Consider the following 19,824-nt stretch of genomic DNA (forward strand, 5'->3'; position numbering starts at 1 on the left):
ACACACAGTCACTGCTGTCACTGCCACTCAGAGGGTGGTGACAGCGCTGATGAGAGCTGCCTCCACTCGCTCCCCTGCAGAAAGGAGTGAAGGCCTGAGCTCTGACAGGCAGGGTGAGCGTGAACCTGAGTCATACACAGCCACGTTCCAGACTCTGCGTTACCCAACTTTCTTATACAAACTGCAACATGTAATGTAAACACGCTAGAGGGATGTATCTTACAACACAGGGAATACAGACAATGTTTTACAGTAACTATAAATGGAGCATCTATTGTACACCTGAAACTAATATCATATTTTAAATGAGCTATATTTTTATGAAAAATTAAAAAATATTTTTAAAATGCTATCACTTTAATATTCAATTCGGTTTTTAAGTTACTACTAAACAGCTCAGAATGTATAAAAGCATTTAATTGTGCTGTTTGCTTACATATTTATTTACATTCAGCCTCTTGCTAAAAGAGAATTTAAACAATTCTGTTAAACACAGCTTAACAACCATAACAACAAAAATGCAAAACGGAGAGTGAAGAGAAAATGGAGATTCAATACTTAAATGAAACCAGGGGGAGATAAACTCATAAAAATGGATTCCATGAAGTCAGGGCAAGTGTTAAAGGCCGACTACAAATTCAGCTGTAAGATTCTTGGCAGCTAAAGCAAAAAGAAAATGATGAAGGGGCGGGTGGTAGAGCATGTGCTTAGCGTGCACGGGGTCCTGGGTTCAAGCCCCAGGGCCTCCACTAACAGATAAATACATCTAATTACCTCCCCCCCAAAAGAACCCCAAAGAAAAGATAAAGAGAAATTTCTTTCCCAAAAAACCCTGATATTAAATTTGGGTTAAATACTTAAAAAAAGATAAAAAGAAAAATAAAAAATATAAGTGACACTGTGAAGGAAAACCCCAGCTGGGCTAACAAGCTAAGTCACAAATCTAAGTGTGATAAGTGTCGGTTTACTGATCTAAGTTTTGCTGAGCTACCTGGTAAACCTGAAGTTTAGTGTCAGTTTAATGGGCTAATAAGCTAACACGTAAATCCAAGGAAAACAATTGTCAGTAACGGGATCTGTTCCCAATTGATAAGCTTCAGTGTACTGATTCCTTGCTTTTTGTTGTTTGAGCCTTATTGGCTAATAGCCCCATACTTGTAATTAACCCTATAAAACCTCATGTGCACGTCTTGGAGGTGCTCAGAGCTTTGGAAATGAAGCCCCTCTGAGCGTGCCAGCGAAATAAATCTCAGTACTACAACCTTGTGAGTTATACTTGTTTCTTGGCTTGCCTGTTGTTTCTATAACAACACAAGCGATAATGCCCGTGAGATAAATCTGCGGAGGTTGCTGTCAGGTCCCCATGTCTCACGTAGGAAAATCTGAAACATTTTTCTTACCATTCAGGGTCATCATAAGCCCACCTCACACCTCCCACCTTTAAATGCAGGAGCACAGGTAGGGCCCGACCTTTGCTGTCTCTGTGTCATCACAGTGAGACAGGATGGAAGGGGGAAGAGCACAGCCATTCAAGGAAGGCCACAGCAATTAACATCAAAATGTTAAAGGATTCAAACCCCAATAGGCCTTGAGGCTCAGGATGAAGAGATTTAACTTCTGGCAGATCTTGAGCTTCAGTAAACATCCATTGTAATAGTAACTTGGTGAATAACATGCCCCAGGCAACATGTCAGTCCCAATGCTAGCCACAAAAGGTCAAAGGGTGGGAAATGGCCAACTCCCTGGGAATCCTAGCCCCTTGCCCTAAGGCTGGTCCTTCTACTTATTAGCATATGAAACCACCAAGCCCAAGAAAACAAGCAACACAGCGCCACCTCGCGGTCACCACTCTCTCTCCCTCTTTGGGGAAGGCCCACAATGTGTGGAGTGTGTACCTACTTCTAATATGAGCATCAAACCCCCACACCTCGTGAAGTTTCTCTTGCCTATCAATGTATCTCTCTGAATAAATCTACCTTTACTCAACACTGGCTTGCTCTTGAATTCTTTACTGCATGAAGTTAAGGAACAAAATCTGGTGGGGCACATCCCAGGGGCTCAATGAAAGCCTGGGACACAGCCCTTCTCATGCCCAACGTTTTTTATTCTTGTATCAACAGGAATGGGCTGTGAAGGGAGGTCTGAGGCCACAGCTAAGGGACAGAAGCAGCCTCCAGGGCTCCAATTGGTGGGCAGTCTCTCCCCCAGCATGGGTCTTGGGGTCTGCCCGGTTCTCTGTGTTTCTCTGTTGTGCTGAATCCCCAGACATACAGCGTACTCCTAGGCTTGTCCCCACAAAACCCTTCTCTCCAAAATACAAGCACATCATGTCACAATCCTCTTGTTCAACAAGGAAATGTTCAGCCCACTTTTTTTCCTCCCCAATAAAGTACCCAACTGTCCTCGCTCCCATCACACCACTATTTTCTTTGTGAGAACTCTGCACTCGCCACACCCCATCCTGAACACAGGTGCCTTACTGGCTGTGATTGAGATGTTTCTTTCTTACACAGCAAGCGTCCTTTCACTTTCCCCTTGTTACCTTAAAAAAGCATTTCCTGAGTCACTCACCCCTCTGATTCTGAACTAACAAAGTGCTGAGTTTGCAGTCACTATATGCATACATCCCAGTTTTGGCTAGGTTTCCATCACAAGATCTTCATTAAGGAGCTGCATCAAGAAGTTTAAAGAGGCTATTCTTACATCTGAGTGGAGGAGCCTGCAAAAAATTGAATGGCTTTGAAGAGAGAGTTAACCAGGGACAAAGAAGTTGCAGGTCCTAGTCAAAAGTGTCATGAGGCAAAATGTTCTCCCAAGACTCAGTGTGGCTTATGAACACGGAGTCGGCGGGGAGGAGGTGACAGGCAGTGAGTAGGGTGAGTGATACGGGTTACGCTCCCCCAGCTGGGGAAGAAAAGGTTTTTTCCAGTTTTCCAAACAATTTCTTACTACCTTTTTCTATTATTGTCACATACTATTTCCAACGAATTAAGCATATCAATGTCAGTCATTTGGGCCACTTGGGAGAATCTACACGATGCCATTCACAGGGCTGGGACATGACAGCAACACCAGTCTAGATTGAAAGAACAGTCGGGGTATTTGCAAGGTAATCACGGGCATGCAGCAAACTCCCCAGCTTCAATGACCTCATCTCAATGCTGGGGCCAATAAAACTACCAAGCAAAGTGCGTGATGATTATGGCCAACATCTGTTTATTAGTTAAGTGCCCGAGACAACTGTCGCTTAATGGGGAATGAGTAAGATCAACGAGGCCCTGTCTACCTTGCCACACGCGCCCTGCCTTCCTGCCTTGGTGCAGCAGCAGAACTTGTTTAGCTGAGATGAACACCCCCAGAGCAGTCCAGACGGGAAAGCTCCCAGCTCTGCACGGCGAGACATGTTCCTTTCCTTCTCAGAGCTGATCACAATTTGCTGTCGTCTGTTTTTATGTTTATCCCTTTTGTAACTGTCTCTCCTTCGGAGTTTTTGCTCAAGCAGCACAGGGCCAGATGTGTCTTGCGGCCTGCCGGATATTCTGGGCAGGGAAACAGCCGACTCCATATCTGGCTCTGGTGCTGAACAGAGAGGGCAGAAGGCCCAGGGGCCCATGCTGAACCGAGGCCTCTGCACCCAAAATTATGGTCTGATTTTGGGCAAATTATACAGTCTTTTTACCATGAGATTCCTCATCTGTCCATGAAAATAACTGTCCATGGCACATAGAATTACAAGGATTATAGGAAATCACCAAATTCATAACCTAGCCAAGGGGCTGCAAGTGCATCCTCAACAGACAAATGCTGCCTTTACGGCTCTGACACATGCTAAGCGGGGCGGCCCCACACAGTGAACACTGCTAAGTGCCAGTGGGTTAAGTGCTTCATGTGTGCTATAATACTCTTTAGATCTTACAACAATCCCAGGGTGAAACGAATATTATGCCCATTTCACAGATTCACTAACAGGTTAAGAGATTTTGAATACTATTCCAAGGCCCTATGGTGAAGAAATGGCAATTTAAACCGGAATCTGGGCCCAGGCCTTGGCTCCATCTCTCTCCAATCCACCTGACCACTTGCCTTTGAATTCCACCTCTCCAATACACAAGTTTCAGCCGGCCAGCTCTTAAATGCAATTTGTGCAGTTTGTCAATGTTGGTTAATTACCATAAACTGTTCTCAGAAACCACTACAGTAAAGAAAGGTGGACGTAAGGAATTCTGCATTGCGTTCTCCTGCAATGTGCAGGATCCCTTTCCTACACCTCCAAATCCAAGTGTATGCTTCCTCCCTGTTTATGTTTGCACACGGCTTATTAAAGCAGAAGGTACCTGCAGTAATTCCATCTCGGTTGCTTTCCAAGGTTGCAGATTATCCATAATCAGTCTGTGAACGAAAATACTACAATGTGAATGAGAATACTGCAACCATGACAGTAAACAAAGAATACTGAAACCAAGTCATTAAAGGCTGCCGCCACCCCCCAGCTAGGACAGGCCTGCAGCCCAGCTGCTACAGCAACTCACAATGGTGTCATCTGAGCAGACTCAGAATAAGAAAGGACAGGCTACTGGCCCGAGATAGCTAGGTGCTTGTCTAATAAATGAATTCAGTGAGTCCAAATATTTGCTTCCTCTCACACATACAAAAGTACTAAATTCTTGAACTTGAGATACCTGGCTTTCTTTAGATAACAAGCAATCTTTTATTGTTCCAACAACCTGGTCTTTGTTGTAAAGCTCCTATATATCCTAGCTCTGCCTCAACCTCTTGGGAGCAGTCCCTCAGAGAGTTCTGACAGGCTGTCATCCTGGCTCGAGTCCTCCCGCCAAATGAAACATAACTCTTAACTTTTAGGCTGCACATGTATTTCAGTCAACAGTTTTGGACACCATGAAGCACCACAGCAGATTTCTCTCCACCTGAACTCTCCAAGTAACCGGAGCCTTGGTACCAGCAGTGGCCCTTTGTGCCCATCCACCTCCTCGGGGAGTCCAGATGAATTTGGGTGAGTCTCTCTAGGTTCTCAGATCTCACATATTGGTTGATGATCCTAAGTTTTATCTGGCGGTGTATCCAGGTACGTGGCCCTCCAGTTGAAAGAAACTGAGGTGAATTACTCACCCAGTGGAGACATATTGAGTGGGGCCTGGTTGAAAGATAACAGGAAATATCCACCTTGAGGATATGTCCAAAGTGGGGCTGGTGGAAACATATGAGGAAAATACTCACCCAGTGGAGACATCCTGAGTGAGTCCAAGTTGAAAGACACTGGGTTCAGGACTGAGTGGTTAGGTAAGAGTCTGGTCTAATATTTTCCTCAATTTGGTTACCTCCATTGAATTTTTCAGGATAAAAGTAAAACTCTTATGAGGAAACTTTCAACTCCAAAATTCGGACCATCCTCCTGGCTGGTAACAGCTTTCTCGGGTGACAGAGAATCTTCCAGGAGTGGTAGACACAAAGACTTCATGACACAGAGTTGTCCCTGTGGGAAATCTTACTAGCAAATTTATTCTGAGAACCCGACCTTACAATGGGGAATAGAACTTTCAAAAAAAAAAATAAAGAACAGAAAAGAAAAGAAAAAGAAATGACAGATTGCCAGTCTCCAACTATTACCCCAGCCAGGTTTATGTACATACAAAATTTACAACATTAATTGGGAATAAGAAAAAAAAAAAAAACTCACTCTGAAAATAACTAACCAGGCCTGATAAAAACATTTTTTGGAATTCTGAACTTATAAAAACAAAATCCCCTTTAGGGGTAACTTGGATTTCTCTTCCTGTGTCCTTGAAATGTAAATGTTTTATCTTTCTCTGGGTGTTTTAAGTGTGTGTATGTATGTATATGTATGTTTAGTTTATTTTTTAAAGGAAACCTTGGACTCCACCATACAAAAGTTTCAAGTATTGTGTACATATGGTGGCCACGCAAATAAATTGGGATTCTAAGCAATTCTTTGATTGTACCAATTTTCAGATATTTTGCCATCTTAAACTTGGCTGCATCAGCCTGGAACACAAAGGCTTTTAGCTTTTGGAGAGTAAACCTTTGAATTTTATTTAGGCAACACCCCGACTCTCATGTGGAAGTGCCTCTTCATCTTATTGGTTTAAAATCACTATATATAATTATATTTGTATGTAAATTGACGGCCATATGATGGATTTTTTAATTTGGAAAAACTTTTTAATTGGTGAAAGTTTAAAGAGATCTCATTATAAACAGTTGTTTTATGGTTTCTATTAAAATCAAGTTTAAATGTAGAAAAATATATCTAATGGTTAACCTAAGAACTTAGTTAAAAAAATAAAACTGGTTTGAGAAGCTACGTTTGTGTTTTCCTTTCTGATAAATGTTTCTAGATATGCTAATAAAAACTTAGAATAATTAATGTTAATTAGGTTGAATAACTGGAAAATTGATTGTAAAAATGTCGAAAAAAAAATAAGTGGCTTATCCCAAAAGGATAAATATTTTTATATGGTTATTTTGAATCAAATAAATAAAATGGACATTTTTGGATTTACATACAGGGTTTTGATACAACACAACGTAAAGTTAAAAAAAAAAGGGCCAAAGAGTTCACCTACTGCCCCCCAAGATTAAACTTCAAACAAGCCCATTTTACTTACCACAGTTTGAAATATATGTATATATAGACTGAAATACTTGATCAATAATTGGGATAACAGACCAATTAATGAAATTAAAAACTGAGAAGTGCCTAAGCTCTTTGGCTGAATCTTGGGCATCCTAGAGACTTCTATAAAATTATATACAATGCACACACACACAAAAAAAGGTTTCTGGCACTCCTTCTAGAAATAAGAATTATTGATTAAACTTAATAAATATAAAAATTAAAGGTATAAGATTTAATAAAATTGAGATAAAAGTTTGTGAAATTGGTATATTTAAATGGTCTTTATACAAAACTTTTGCTTGTGTTGTGGGATACATAAGTTTAAGAGGAAAAACACTTCCCCTTCTTGGTATTATAAGGCTAGGCACATATCTGTCCCTCTGAAAATATTAATTGAACAAATTAAAATAAACCAATATAGTTACATAAGCCGTCCAATATAATGTAAAACTAAAAACTAATTTGAGTGGCTAATAAAAAAATACAGGTTTACCCTGGGTTTAACTTATAACACAAGGAAAAGAGATCTTACTAAATGCCTTATGCAAGTTTTGGAAGACATATTTAAGTAAGCCTTAAAGTTTTAAAACATGGAATTCTTTGTTTACAGCTCTTCTCACTGATACAAAAATGCCATTTAAGGAGATAAAATACAGCCTGGGTGAGAGAGCAGTTATCTGGGGACCTGGAAGAGAGTGTCTTTGTCTTGCACATCAGAAATATAAATACAACAAACAGTGACCTAGGACTGAGTCTAATTAGCTCAACGAAATAAACCTTAAGGCCAAGAAATTTTTGGCATATTAGAACTCAGAACTCTGAAGGGTCCTTCAGACATTGTGAAGAAATTTTAACTGTCTGTTTCATAAATAGTAAGCCTTAATGATTTGAGCAAGCAAATTCAGCTTACTCCAACTATTATTATACCTATCTTATAAGTAAGTTTTAAAGTGAAGCTATGAGATCTCTAGCTTTTTTCTGATTATAAGCCTGTGTACACATTATAGAAGTGAGATATTTCTACTGTTAAAGAAAAAAAATTCAAAGTCATAGAGCTCTGCTTAATTGACGTAAAAATATCAGAGCTTAAACATTAAGTATTTTTAAAATAACAACTGAACAAATTGACTTTCAGCGTCATGTGAAATGGAAAATATTCAATATTAAGATAATATTTGATATTGTTTAGTTTAAGTATGTTCTAATTAATATAGACATCTTTAAAGTCATCAATATTATGTATAATACCTTTACTGTACCTAGGTTTAATGAAAGTCAAATAAGATCCTGTTATATCTGTTGCAGATTTGTCAAAAAAAAAATAAAAGTAATGTGCTGTGGTAAAATTTTAAGTAAATTAAATGCAAATGAGATGAGAGCTTTGGGTAAATATTTAAAATATATGTTTAAAATGTATGTTTAAGATAATCTCTAAGTGTTTGGTATCTTTAAATTCTAGTGTTGTGCTAAATTAAGTTAAATGACAAGATTTTATTAAATAGCTATGCCATTTTCAGATAAAATAACATTGAAATACGAATTACTTAACATTTAACTTCCTCTTACAGTGAAAATAAAGGTATATAGAAATATTAATAAAAAGTTGGTGCCACACTGAAATAGTCTCTATTAGTAAGGGAATGATCTCAGTATCCTAGGAAAGTAATATAAATGCGTAAAGGAAGATATAAGAATGGAATTATATTTTGTTAATGAAAAATAGTGACTTTCTCCTGAACCTGGTTACTTCTGAATAGAAGAAAAATAAGGGACACACTAATATAAGTATAGAAAGCTGTGGAAGGCTTGTGGAAAAGGAACCCTGAGGGAAGAGTTTTGTACATGGTCAGAATTGGCTAAGTTTAGAAACAAATTGGGCAACGTAAATGAATCTTAGAAGTAAGCTGGTACAAGATTAGAATTGTTTTTCTCTCTGTTAAGAGGAAAAAATTTTCTTAAAATGTTAATCCTCCTTCAGTAACAGATTGTAAAACTTCTTATACCACTTAGCTGATCTGTTCTGCCTTTACCTTTGACGTATTTTCTTGTTAATGAATTAGTACTACTTTACAGTGATCTATATGTTTATCTGATCAAGTGTTCTGAAATCTTTCAAAAAGCTCCCCAAATATAAAATTCTAATTAATTAAATAAAAATTAATTTAATTAATTAAAATTCTTTTAATCTCCAGTTAAGTTTGGGATGCTACAGAAGGCCCCTGAAACATCCCAAAGAGAGATTTTTAACTATAAAGTTTCATTTGGCATTTTAAATAACATGGAATTGTCAAATGAATCATAAAACTTCTAAGGTTATATTGAATGAGACAATATTATTAATATAGATATTGTAGAAATTATATGGACTCCCTAAAATTCTGGTATATCTGAAATGTTACCAGTGATAATTATGGGTATAGTGAACAGATTTCTTTATTGATTATAGTGTAACGGTGTTTAAACATGCTTTTAAATCTTTTGTCATTTATAGACAATTAATTGTTTTCTTCTGATGGTTTTGCAAAATGCTTTCTCTTCAAGGAGATTTACTGATTCCTAATAAATTTCACACTATAGCACTGAACTAAACTGGGTAAGAAATTTTAAAGTTCTAATGAAAACTCTCATTAAAAGAATTAGTTACATGGGACTGATTAACCTGCTGAATATGGTTATAATTTTTGATATTGTTTGAAATACTACTGGCTTTTAACCTGTTTCCCAGACGTAAAGAATCTCTTCTCCTTAAGCTAGTTATGGTTCACAGCAATTTGATAAATTATACCTATGTAATCACACTTGGAACACTTATCTTTTCTCTCTATCTGATCCCTCAAGAGACTAAAAACACTTAGGTCCCCAGTGGCTCTATCAAACAAATTAGGGAGATCATCTCCTAACAGATATAGGAGTATAAAGATATTTTAAGGATTTTAAAGAGAAAAGAATTTACCTAAATCTGTAAGGCAGAAACCCATGAAAAGCCTTGACGTGTCTTTCTTGGCCTTAGCAAACCTTAACATTCTACCCTGAGACTCCGTATTAAAACTTCCAACACAGCCAATTTAAAAAAGCCTATATGATCAAATAATCAGACTTAACATGTAAAAAATTAATCTTGATTTGGCTATATTTGAGAAAACTGAGGGTAACTTAAGAGAGAAAATAAATTATATTTTAGTGGATATTAAATTCTAGTTTTGTTAATTGAGGTCCATATTTACTAAGACACTTCCCAGATCATTCCTTGCTGTTATGTCACATTACTGTACGGTTTAATTGAATTATGAAAAGGATACTCTAGGTTTGTTTCTGAAGCTCAGAAATCTATCCTTGGGTAAAGTTCCAATGCCCCATGACCTGCAGCCAGGGGATTATACATACTGCAACAGGCATGACTTAAAGAACTGTCTCCAACCTGAATGGAAGGACCCTTTTTCAGGTACTCTTTACCAGACCATACACACCAAAGCTGAAGGAAACGGAGTCTTGGATTCATTTCCTATCTGAAACATCCCCTGCAGTGCACTGGCCTATCGAGTGCTGCTCACCTTAAAACAATGCCCAAATGGAGAAAAAGCTACCAGACCAGGATGAGAAGAAGACGACATCTGAGCTAGACAGCTGACCCAAGACACCGGACCAGGACTGTATACCAATTACTTTGATAATTTCTCCAACCTTTGATTATGATCTACTCCACTTGTTAAGTTTATGATAAATTACCTATGTCTAGTACTTCTGTGTTACCTTGGTGGGTTTCCCTACTCCAAGGCTCTAATTAGATAGCCCTCAGAAACGTTATTCTAAAAAGAATTTATAGTTCTGTTTAGGCCACTGTTGATCTTACAAGGTGGGAGATTTCAACTGGCCAATTAATACCTGCTCTGACCCTGACCATAAATATGAACTTTCTCATAGGATCAAACTCAGAAACACAAGCAAAATTTTAACCCAAAAATACAACTTCTCGACTATTAAATTCTTACTCGTGACTTTATTAACGTTACTAGCTGTATTACTTATATCCTGTCTATTTTATAAAATTGTTGTCTGTTACATTTCCCAATGTGTAACTAGGCCCACAAGATGGATGATGGCTAAACATCTTGAAGAAACAGATAAAATTTATAACCCTGAATAAAATAAATATAATAGTGTGATTCTAGGTATGGGAATGAGCAAAGATGGGTAAACACTTTCTGTATCATAATAGACTAGTAAGACAGGTGATCCAGAGAACTTTTAGTATCAACAGGGCCTGACAAAAAAAAACTTACACCTTGAATGGCAACTTAGAAGATTCTTCACCTGAACTAGGAATGAGCCATCCTAGCACCGTGGGACAAAATTGGTCATGAAATTTCTCTCAAAATATTGGTCAAATTTAGGACCAAGTGGGAGCACTGTGAATGAAAATACTACAATGTGCATGAAAATACTGCAACCATGACAGTAAACAAAGAATGCTGAATCCGAGTCATCAGCGGCTGCTGCCAACCCCCAGCGAGTACATGCCTACAGCCCGGCCTCTCAGCCACTCACAGTGGTGCCCTCTGAGCAGACTCAGAGTAAGAAAGGACAGGATACTGGCCCTAGATAGCCAGGGGCTTGCCAAAGGAATGAATTCAATGACTCAAATGTTTGCTTCTCACCATACATAGAAAAGCAGTAAATACTTGAACTTGAGATATCTGGTTTTCTTTAGATAACAAGCAATATTTTATTGTTCCAATTACCTGCTCTTTGTTGTAAGCTTCTATATATCCTAGCTCCTCCCCTACCTCTTGGGAGCAGTCCCTCAGAGTGATCTGAGAGGCTGTCATCCCGGCTCGAGGCCTCCAGCCAAATAAAACAAAGCCCTTAACATATAGGCTGAACGTTTATTTCAATGACGTTCCAGAATAGACACAACTCATCAATTCTGTAATGGAACACACTGAATCAGGAACCAAAGCGTGTTTTAGTCCGGAAAATCTCCGGGTTCCTATTTCTTCCTGTCATTATACAATCCCTCTAGAACTCATTAATTTGCTGTCTGCTCCTCTGGCAACAAAACTCGTAGAAGACTCAACTCAGCAGAGCGCCCTGCTGGGGAGAACACCCCGTAGAATCACTGCAGGCTGCCTGCCCTCCTGCACGCTCTGCTGACCCTTGGTGTCCTCCGTGGAGACCAGGCCAACAGAGCTGTTCCTAACAGCTACAAATTCGCACACGTTAAATAAATCATTTTATTTTATATGATATTTTACGTATATACACATCTCTGAAAACAGCTTTGCAGAAGCTCAAATCTTCAACATCAATCCCCAAAGGCAAATCCGGTCCCCAAGGGGAAACAAGACTTAAGACGACGCTAAGGCCTCCAAAGTCCTCTCAAGGACCGTCAACCAAACTGCCTGCAGGTCTGCAGCTGCAGGCTGTTACATGTCTGCTTTTAAAGCAACCCCTTCCTGCCCTCGGGTATTACAGTGTCCCTCTATGCCCTCCCGTCTCAGGGCAAAAGCAGCCGCTGCAGAACCTTGCAGGGAAGCACTGACAGGAGTCGACAAAGAGGATCAGAGCTAAGCTAATACTTCTGATGACACGACCTTGTCACTGTGTCACTTTACAGATGAAGATATATATAGAGAGAGGTGGGGTGATATTGCTCAAAGTCACACAGCTAATAAGTGGCAAAGTCTATAACTCTGCTCTTCCCTTCGGCGTGACGCCCCAGCTGGGACACCCACAGGTTTGTCTCATGCCTGCCTGAACAATCCTCTACTGTCACTCATAACCCACCACAGGGTCTGACCCTAGCCTGCCTTTTCAGCATCTATTCCCTCCAGTCTCTCAGGAACAAGGCCGTTTGGGCCACTGTATGACTTCCGGCTCCCGGAAACATCAGTGCTCATGCTGGTCTTGCCTGTGCATCCGGCCCGCTGCTCAGAGGCTCTTCCTCCCCTGCAGGAGTACATTTCCACTCTCCGCAGGGACACCTCCTCAGGGGACCCCCCTTCTCGCTCTCAGCACGCAGGGCCACATCCCGAGCTGCCCCATTAGGACAGTGTGCGCCCAGGTCTGTTAATCAGACCAGCAGCATCAGAGCCAGGGATTATGCCCGGGCTACCCTGCAAAACTACTGCCCGCCACACAGCCCCCAGCCAGCAGGTCACCTGGAAGTCACAGCAAGTGCCCCACCCAATCCAGAAGCCTCTTCATTTGCCAGCATCGCTGATGACTGGTTTCCAAACTTTGGTCAGTTTCGCACAAAACAGCACCTTCAACTGTGAAGCAGAGGGTTTCGCTTCTGCTCCCCATCCTTACTGGTAATGTCAAGGAAAACAAAGAGGCCTTTTCTCAACACTTTTATAATGACACCCTACCACCCACAATACTCATATGCTCAAGAGCTTTGGATCCACATGATTTTCTTTCCCTTATGATAAGCGGCTCAAAACACTGCGGGATTCCTTCTATTTAGAGGGTATTTGTACTCAGTTTATCGGCTTTAATCTGTTTTTGTCTCTCTTCAGTGTCCCTAGCAGTTGCCACCTCTTACTCCCTTCAGCAGCCTCCCTCCCAACATCTACTCTAGGAAATCAGCTGTGATGAGGGGCCCTGGGGCAGTCACAGACGATGCAACTAAGGCAAAGAGAGGGTCCATAATTTGCCTGAGAAGATCAGCTTCAACCCCCAACAATGTGTGTCACGTCCCTGTGTTTAACTCTTATGCTAAGCAAGATAACTTTTTGTAGATTATGGTTATAAACAGATGAGGTATAAAAATACATACAAGGACACACATCTACTCTAAGATGCTCACTAACTCCACTATTTTGTTTCTACTTATTTCTATTAAAAAATATTAAGAACCTCTGCAGTCAGTATAGCAAAATGTTACTGGGCTTTAAATCCAGAATATAGAGGTGTTAAATGTGTCATTACTCATACTTATTTGTATGTTCACAATACAAATTATTTGAAAGTCCCTCTCACCTCCCCCTACTCACTACTGGCTCTCACCTGAGCTCCCAGACCACACATCTAACAACCTTTCACTTTACCCACAGCTGAACTCATCAGTTTTCCGCAGAACTCCCTCTGCAGCTTTCCCTCCTCAGAGCACAGAAGGACCATCATTTACCTCATTAATCCACCCAGAAACCTGGGCCTTACTCCATCCTGCATTCACAGCCAGCCTTCATCCTTTCCTTTTTACCATCTAAACATGCCTTCAATATGTTCGCTTTTAAACACTGACCGTCCCACCGCTCAAGTGGAAGCCACCAACACTGCCCACCTGGACTCACGAGTCTCCTAAGTGGCCCCACAGCCGCTCTCCCCTACTTGAGACAAATGGGACTGTGCCACTCCCGCGCTTTTTGGACTCTTTTAAGACCCACTCTTCTTAGAAGAAACTCCAAGTTCTTCACCAGGTGAAAGTCTTTGCCATGAAATTGTCACCTCAGGGAGGGCAGGACCCGCCCTCTCCCCTCGGCCCCGCCCTCTGGCAGAGCATCAGCTTGGGAGGACCTGCTGAGCTACACCAACCTGTATTCTAAACCTGGTCTGAGTTCTTAGCAAACTGCTTCACTTATCCATACAATTCCAAGGTAAATTAGAAAGATTTTAGATGTTGAGCTAGACTATTGATTTTGGGATTTTGCACTAGCAACCTGCAAGGACATGTTCTAAAGATTCTGTCTTCTTAAAACCACACCCAGGTTAAAGGAGTATTTGTGGAATGTCTTCGGAGGAAAAGGGACTGTACTTTTACAGGCTTTATGTTTTATAACATGAACAACCCGGACAGGGTCACAAATGGAACCGCCTCACAAGTGACAGAAGACAGGTGAGAGGCACAAAGCAACAGGTTGCAAAGATGGTAAGAGTAAACATGATTCTCCAACCCCCCCAAAAATTTTTGAAACAACCAAAAATTCTGAATTTTAAAAGTAAAAGAGTATCATATAGAGAAATGAAATAAATAATGCTCTTCATCAGGGTTTCAAGATCTCACTCCAGAGTTTTTAGCAGGCCATACTGAATCCTAGCACAGAAAAATCAAATGGACTTGTAGTGAGAAAGTTCCAGGAAAACTGCAGTAATTCCTCCACTTGTGTAAGGACATACACTCACCTGCTGAAGGTGAATGTAAACCGCATTCTGGATAAATTCGAAAGCTTCCAGGCTCCGCTTCTGGATGCCAAGGACATGGACAGCTTGGAAGCATGCTTCTAACTCAGTCACCGGCATTTTTACACTGCAGGGGAAACGGAGGCACCCAGTCAAGAGCAGAGATGTTCCTGTCGTGTCTCACAGGCCGTGCCTCGGGGATTCAGTGCCCTGCAGCAGCCCGGCCCCAGGCAAGGACCAGCAGCGTTTTCCACCCAAGCAGGAGGGGCACTGTGCTTGAGAGAGCCCATCTCCGATGGGGGCAAGAGGGGCTGGTGGGGTTCAGTGAACCTATAAATGCCCACAGAAATATGCCTGCATTCATTCAAGTGATGCAAACAACTGTAGCAGGCTATTTAACAAAATTTCAATTGTCAGTGGAAATTTTGCCATTCCTTTCCGCTTGTCCCCTGCACTCTGAGACAGGCTTAGGCTCTCTTACACCTGCAGCTCTGTGCAATAGTTGTGAAGTCATTTTACTTTACAGATACCACGGTTCTGCCCAGGGTGATATCCAGCCCAGAGAGGTGGCCCAGGCCAATTTAAAGCTATGTGGCTTGCGTGCAGGGACAATTACAGGAGCTGGTTCCGGAGCCAGGCCCCTCCCCACCTCTGCTCCCCTCTCTCCCGAGGCCCCGCTGCCAAGCACTCAGGCTCCGTGATCTTAAGTCCTACTCTTCTACTCTACTCCAAACCCTTTTCCTTTTCTTTTTTTTCCCTAATTATTCCCAGCTGGAGTGATTTTTCAATCTCAATATCTGAAAAAATTCCTGCAGCCGAAAAAGAGGTCTCCAGAGGTCAATGCCCATATGCTGGTTCCTGAAGAGAGCCCCTGGCTACGGGGACCCTCACCAACACTCACGGGGCATCAGAGATGTTGCAGGGTCGGCCACCCCCTACAAGAGTTTGCTGTCACCCCAATGCCTGCACAGCATCCCTGCTCACAAAATATAGTTGGTACACTTATCGGTTATTAAGAAGCAAAAATACAAAATTGCTCATATTTCTTACTAATATTATCTATGAAGCTGGAAACGGAATTGTAATAAAATGTAACAGTTTTTACCCTATGTTAAATCTGTTCCTTTGAGTTTAAACCTGTGCCCTGTTTCCTAGGCTCAGACTTGGTAGCTCTGCACCATTTGAAAAAGAAAGTTGCCTTTAGCCTGAAATCTGCAGGAAAGCCTATTCTCCTGGCCCTGATCTTTAAAAATGTTAGCTCATCTGCACTTCTGTAGAGATGGCAAGTTGCATAATAGAGAATAGCCTTTGTTTTTTTGGAGGTTTTACAGGGGTACCATGATTTGATCCACATGGACAGCTGCAAGAACAGCGGATTCAAAGGACAAACAATTCATAAAGCAAGAAGTATGCAACAACCAACCACAACCCCCCCCTTTTTAGTATAAAAGGAGACTGAATTCTTACTTGGGGAAGATAGTTCTCCAGGACATCAGTCTGCCGTCTTCTGGGTCTGCCAGCATTGCAAGTGAAGTCACTATTCCTTGCTCCAACACCTCATCTCCCGGTTTATTGGCCTGTCATGCGGCGAGCAGAACGAGTTTGGACTCGGTAACAAAATGACTGCATTGGAGGTAGTATGTCTCCAATGTTTCCTCGTTTCCAATATGTAACATGCACATCATTTATGATCTAGTGCAAATAATTCATCAAAGACAACCACAAAAAGAAACTATACTCACCTAGCTATCAACACTGAAGTCACAACCTGTCAATTTTATATGATGTTGAACAACACAATGGAAAAACCTAACATAGGGAGTTGATTCCACGGAAATAAAATTATTTCTACTCCTTCAATACTTTTTCTTTTCTTTTCTATTTTATTTTGTTTTGCTTATTGAAAGGAAAATAAAAGTCAAGTCATTTTATTTCACGTATTTTTGTTATAGCTACATTCTTTAAATACTACAAAGAGATTTAAACTGCAAAAAAAATTGTTCATATATTAGTATAAAGATATACACACAATCAATGGGGATTAGGAAAGGAATGGACATTTACTAAAAATCCACTGCAATCTTGTCTTTTACAAGCATATCCTGGAATATAAGCTGTATGATCCAGGGGGCCCCATCCCCATTCTCACTGTTGAGTCCCTTAGCAATCAACTACTAAGGCACCAGCATAGAACCATGTGATCAGTATTTGAGGAATAAATTAGGGAATTAGCACATTCAATTCTAAAACAAAAACCCTAAAATAAATACTGAACTTATTTACAGATAAAGAAAATTGGAACCAAAAAAGTAGTTATTTCCCCAAGGTCACAAAGCTAATAACTGGTAAAGACAAGATTTGAACTCATCTGCCTGATTCTAAAAACTAAGGTGGAAATCCCATTTGACTGGGGAGGGTCCAGCAGCAGAGCCTATCACCCTATCTTTGTTCAGATCTAGCCTTAGACAGCCTGAGACAGCACCCCATTCCTATGGAACTCGAGGGCAAATGATAACAATAAGGATTTTATATCCAGTAGTTTGTTAGGTCTCATTTATATAAAGTGTCAGCAGGTCAGCAGAAAAACTCTGGAAAATATGAGTGGGTCCAGAGCTTTCTGCTGATTAGTAACTCAGTCTCTCAGGACATAGTGACCTTCCCATGAGAGGCCTCATGGACATAAACTAAAGGCAGCTGAGCAATGAAAACTAACAAGAACCTGGAACTCAAGCAAGAAGTTTCCCTGCCATCCCCCACCCAGTTGCCTCTTCACCCGCGTGGACACGATGGCAGGAGACCCAGATTCTTGTCCAAGTTACATCATCATGGATTCTCATCCATAATAATGTATGACTCTATGCCGCCTTATGTCCATTAAAACTCAAATATGATAACACCAATATCTCAGCAGAATATCTATGTCTCCACTTCCTGTCTTCTAATAGGAGAATATTTTTATGGACAAAAAGCAGAAATCCAATTTAAAAAACCATGCACGAAGCCAGGTGAAATTCTGCTTAAGAGACTGCTCTCACGCTGAGTAAATGAAAACTCAGAAAAAGTGGCCCTTCTCCCTCAGCAAATGGGAGGTAGCCTGATGTGTGTGTGTGTGTGTGTGCACGTGTGTGTGTGTAAATCAAACACAATGAATTCTGGGATATGTACAGTTTTTTTAAGTCACTGTCATTTCATGGGAATGAGCCAACATTTAAATAATTTGAATCTAGTGTTCTGAAAGAGTCTCGGGCTCTTGGTGGAGGAGGTGAAAGGGGAGAGTGAAGGAGGAAAGAGGTACATGAAGCAAAGAAGTAAGAATACTGCCAGGGAAAGGCAAGACGTTAGTTTTGTTCTTCCTTGCACCACATACAAATTAGGGACTCGCTTTCTGCTGATGACTTATCGAGCACTGAGTTGCAGGAGAAGAGGGGACAGCTCATTGCTCACTGAGCTTGTGACTACGTGGCATCTTACAGACACAAATCATTTACCCTGATCAAACACTCTAGCAGCAGGCTGTAATTCTTCTGTTTTGAGAGACAACAAAGCAGGAGTTCAAACAGGATACATAACTTGACAAAAGTCAGAGGTCCAGTAAACTAAAGAGGATTAATTCAAACTCAGATCTGAATGCAGAGTCTGATCTTCCCACTCCCAGGACTGGAAAATCCTTAACACAGGCTCCCCAGCTCCCCTGCATTGTTCCTGGCACCAAGCATTTGCCATGGCAATGGTCACCATTTCTCACAGACACAGCGCTCTGTGCAGCAAATGACCTTGATCAGACCTTGATCATCTACCTGCCACGCCCACCAGGCTTCACCATACAGGCAGGAAAGCTGGCTTTCAAGTGCATACAAAGCCATTCCTTGTCTAACCTGGGCTCTTCTGTGGTTTCTCCAGCCTAAAGGCAGCCATGAAACTGCTCACAGTTTGTACATGAGCCACACTACCTCTCTCCATCTGTCTCCCCACCTATACTACTTAGCTATGAACATTTTGAGAATCTTCGACACAAATTTTTAAAAACAAAAAAGAAAGGATTCTGGAACAACTACTTAATACTTACAATTTTAAATGACAAATTACAAAGTGAGTATTTACAAACCGAATCTTCCTTTCTAAATTTCAGTTTTAAGCGTTTAAAAATATAATAGCAAAAAATTTTCACTTACAAAATTGACAAAAACATAAACAATAATCTGGAATAAGTTAAAAAATAATGCCCATGTTCTAAATGGAGAAACTTCAGGGCTGTACTGAGGGGTAAAGTAAGAGGTGAGAATGTAGAGACATCAACAAATTGCATGGAGGAAAGCAGTTTTGTAAAGATGTAAGTTCTCATCAGAATAATTCAAAACTTACTGAAAACTCCCATGACAACTCCAATCTGATTTTTTTTTAACTTGAACAAAATATTTTGGAATTCTTCAGGAATAATAAAATCATAATACTAGACAAGAAAATTTGGGATGGAAGAAAAGAATGAAAAAAAATTCAGACTGCCAATTATTAAATAAATTTTTACAATATGTAAGGTATGGTGCTGGAGTAAGAAAGGCAGATTGACAGAAGGGAACCATGAGCTCAAAAAGAGACTCTAGTGTACATAAGTATTTTGTAAAGGTGGGATTTCAAATCAAAGAGAAAAGTATGACTTCAGTAATTGTCCTGAGACAATCAGACAATCACCTAGAAAGAATAAATACTATTCCTCTCATAAGGACCACAAGATAATTTACAGACAGTGATGTAAATATAAAAAAGTACTAATAACAGCAAATACAACACTTTGCTCTTATTAACTCAACTTACCCTTACATTAACAAGTACTATTATCATCTCCATCTTAGAGATTAAAAAAATCCTACAGAGGAGATTTATTCCAGTATAAGAAATTATTTTTAAGAATAATTTCAAAGATAAAACACATAAGGAATACATTTATTTTCATAAGAATATTTTGAGACACTACCAAAATTAAAATCCTCCTAAACAAAGTGAAAGGCAAGAAATGACAAGAAAAAGCTCTGTGATACATGTTGTTGAAG

The 19,824-nt window shown here is 40.3% G+C and overlaps 1 protein-coding gene across 1 annotated transcript in view; it reads right to left on the bottom strand.

The window, feature by feature from the left end:
* Positions 1-19,824, bottom strand: part of LOC140693569 (uncharacterized) — a 112,249-nt gene that overhangs the window by 58,373 nt on the left and 34,052 nt on the right. The gene's annotated exons all lie outside the window — the stretch shown is intronic.

This window comes from Vicugna pacos, unplaced genomic scaffold (genome assembly GCF_048564905.1).
Source record: "Vicugna pacos unplaced genomic scaffold, VicPac4 scaffold_19, whole genome shotgun sequence".
Lineage (NCBI taxonomy): Eukaryota > Metazoa > Chordata > Mammalia > Artiodactyla > Camelidae > Vicugna > Vicugna pacos.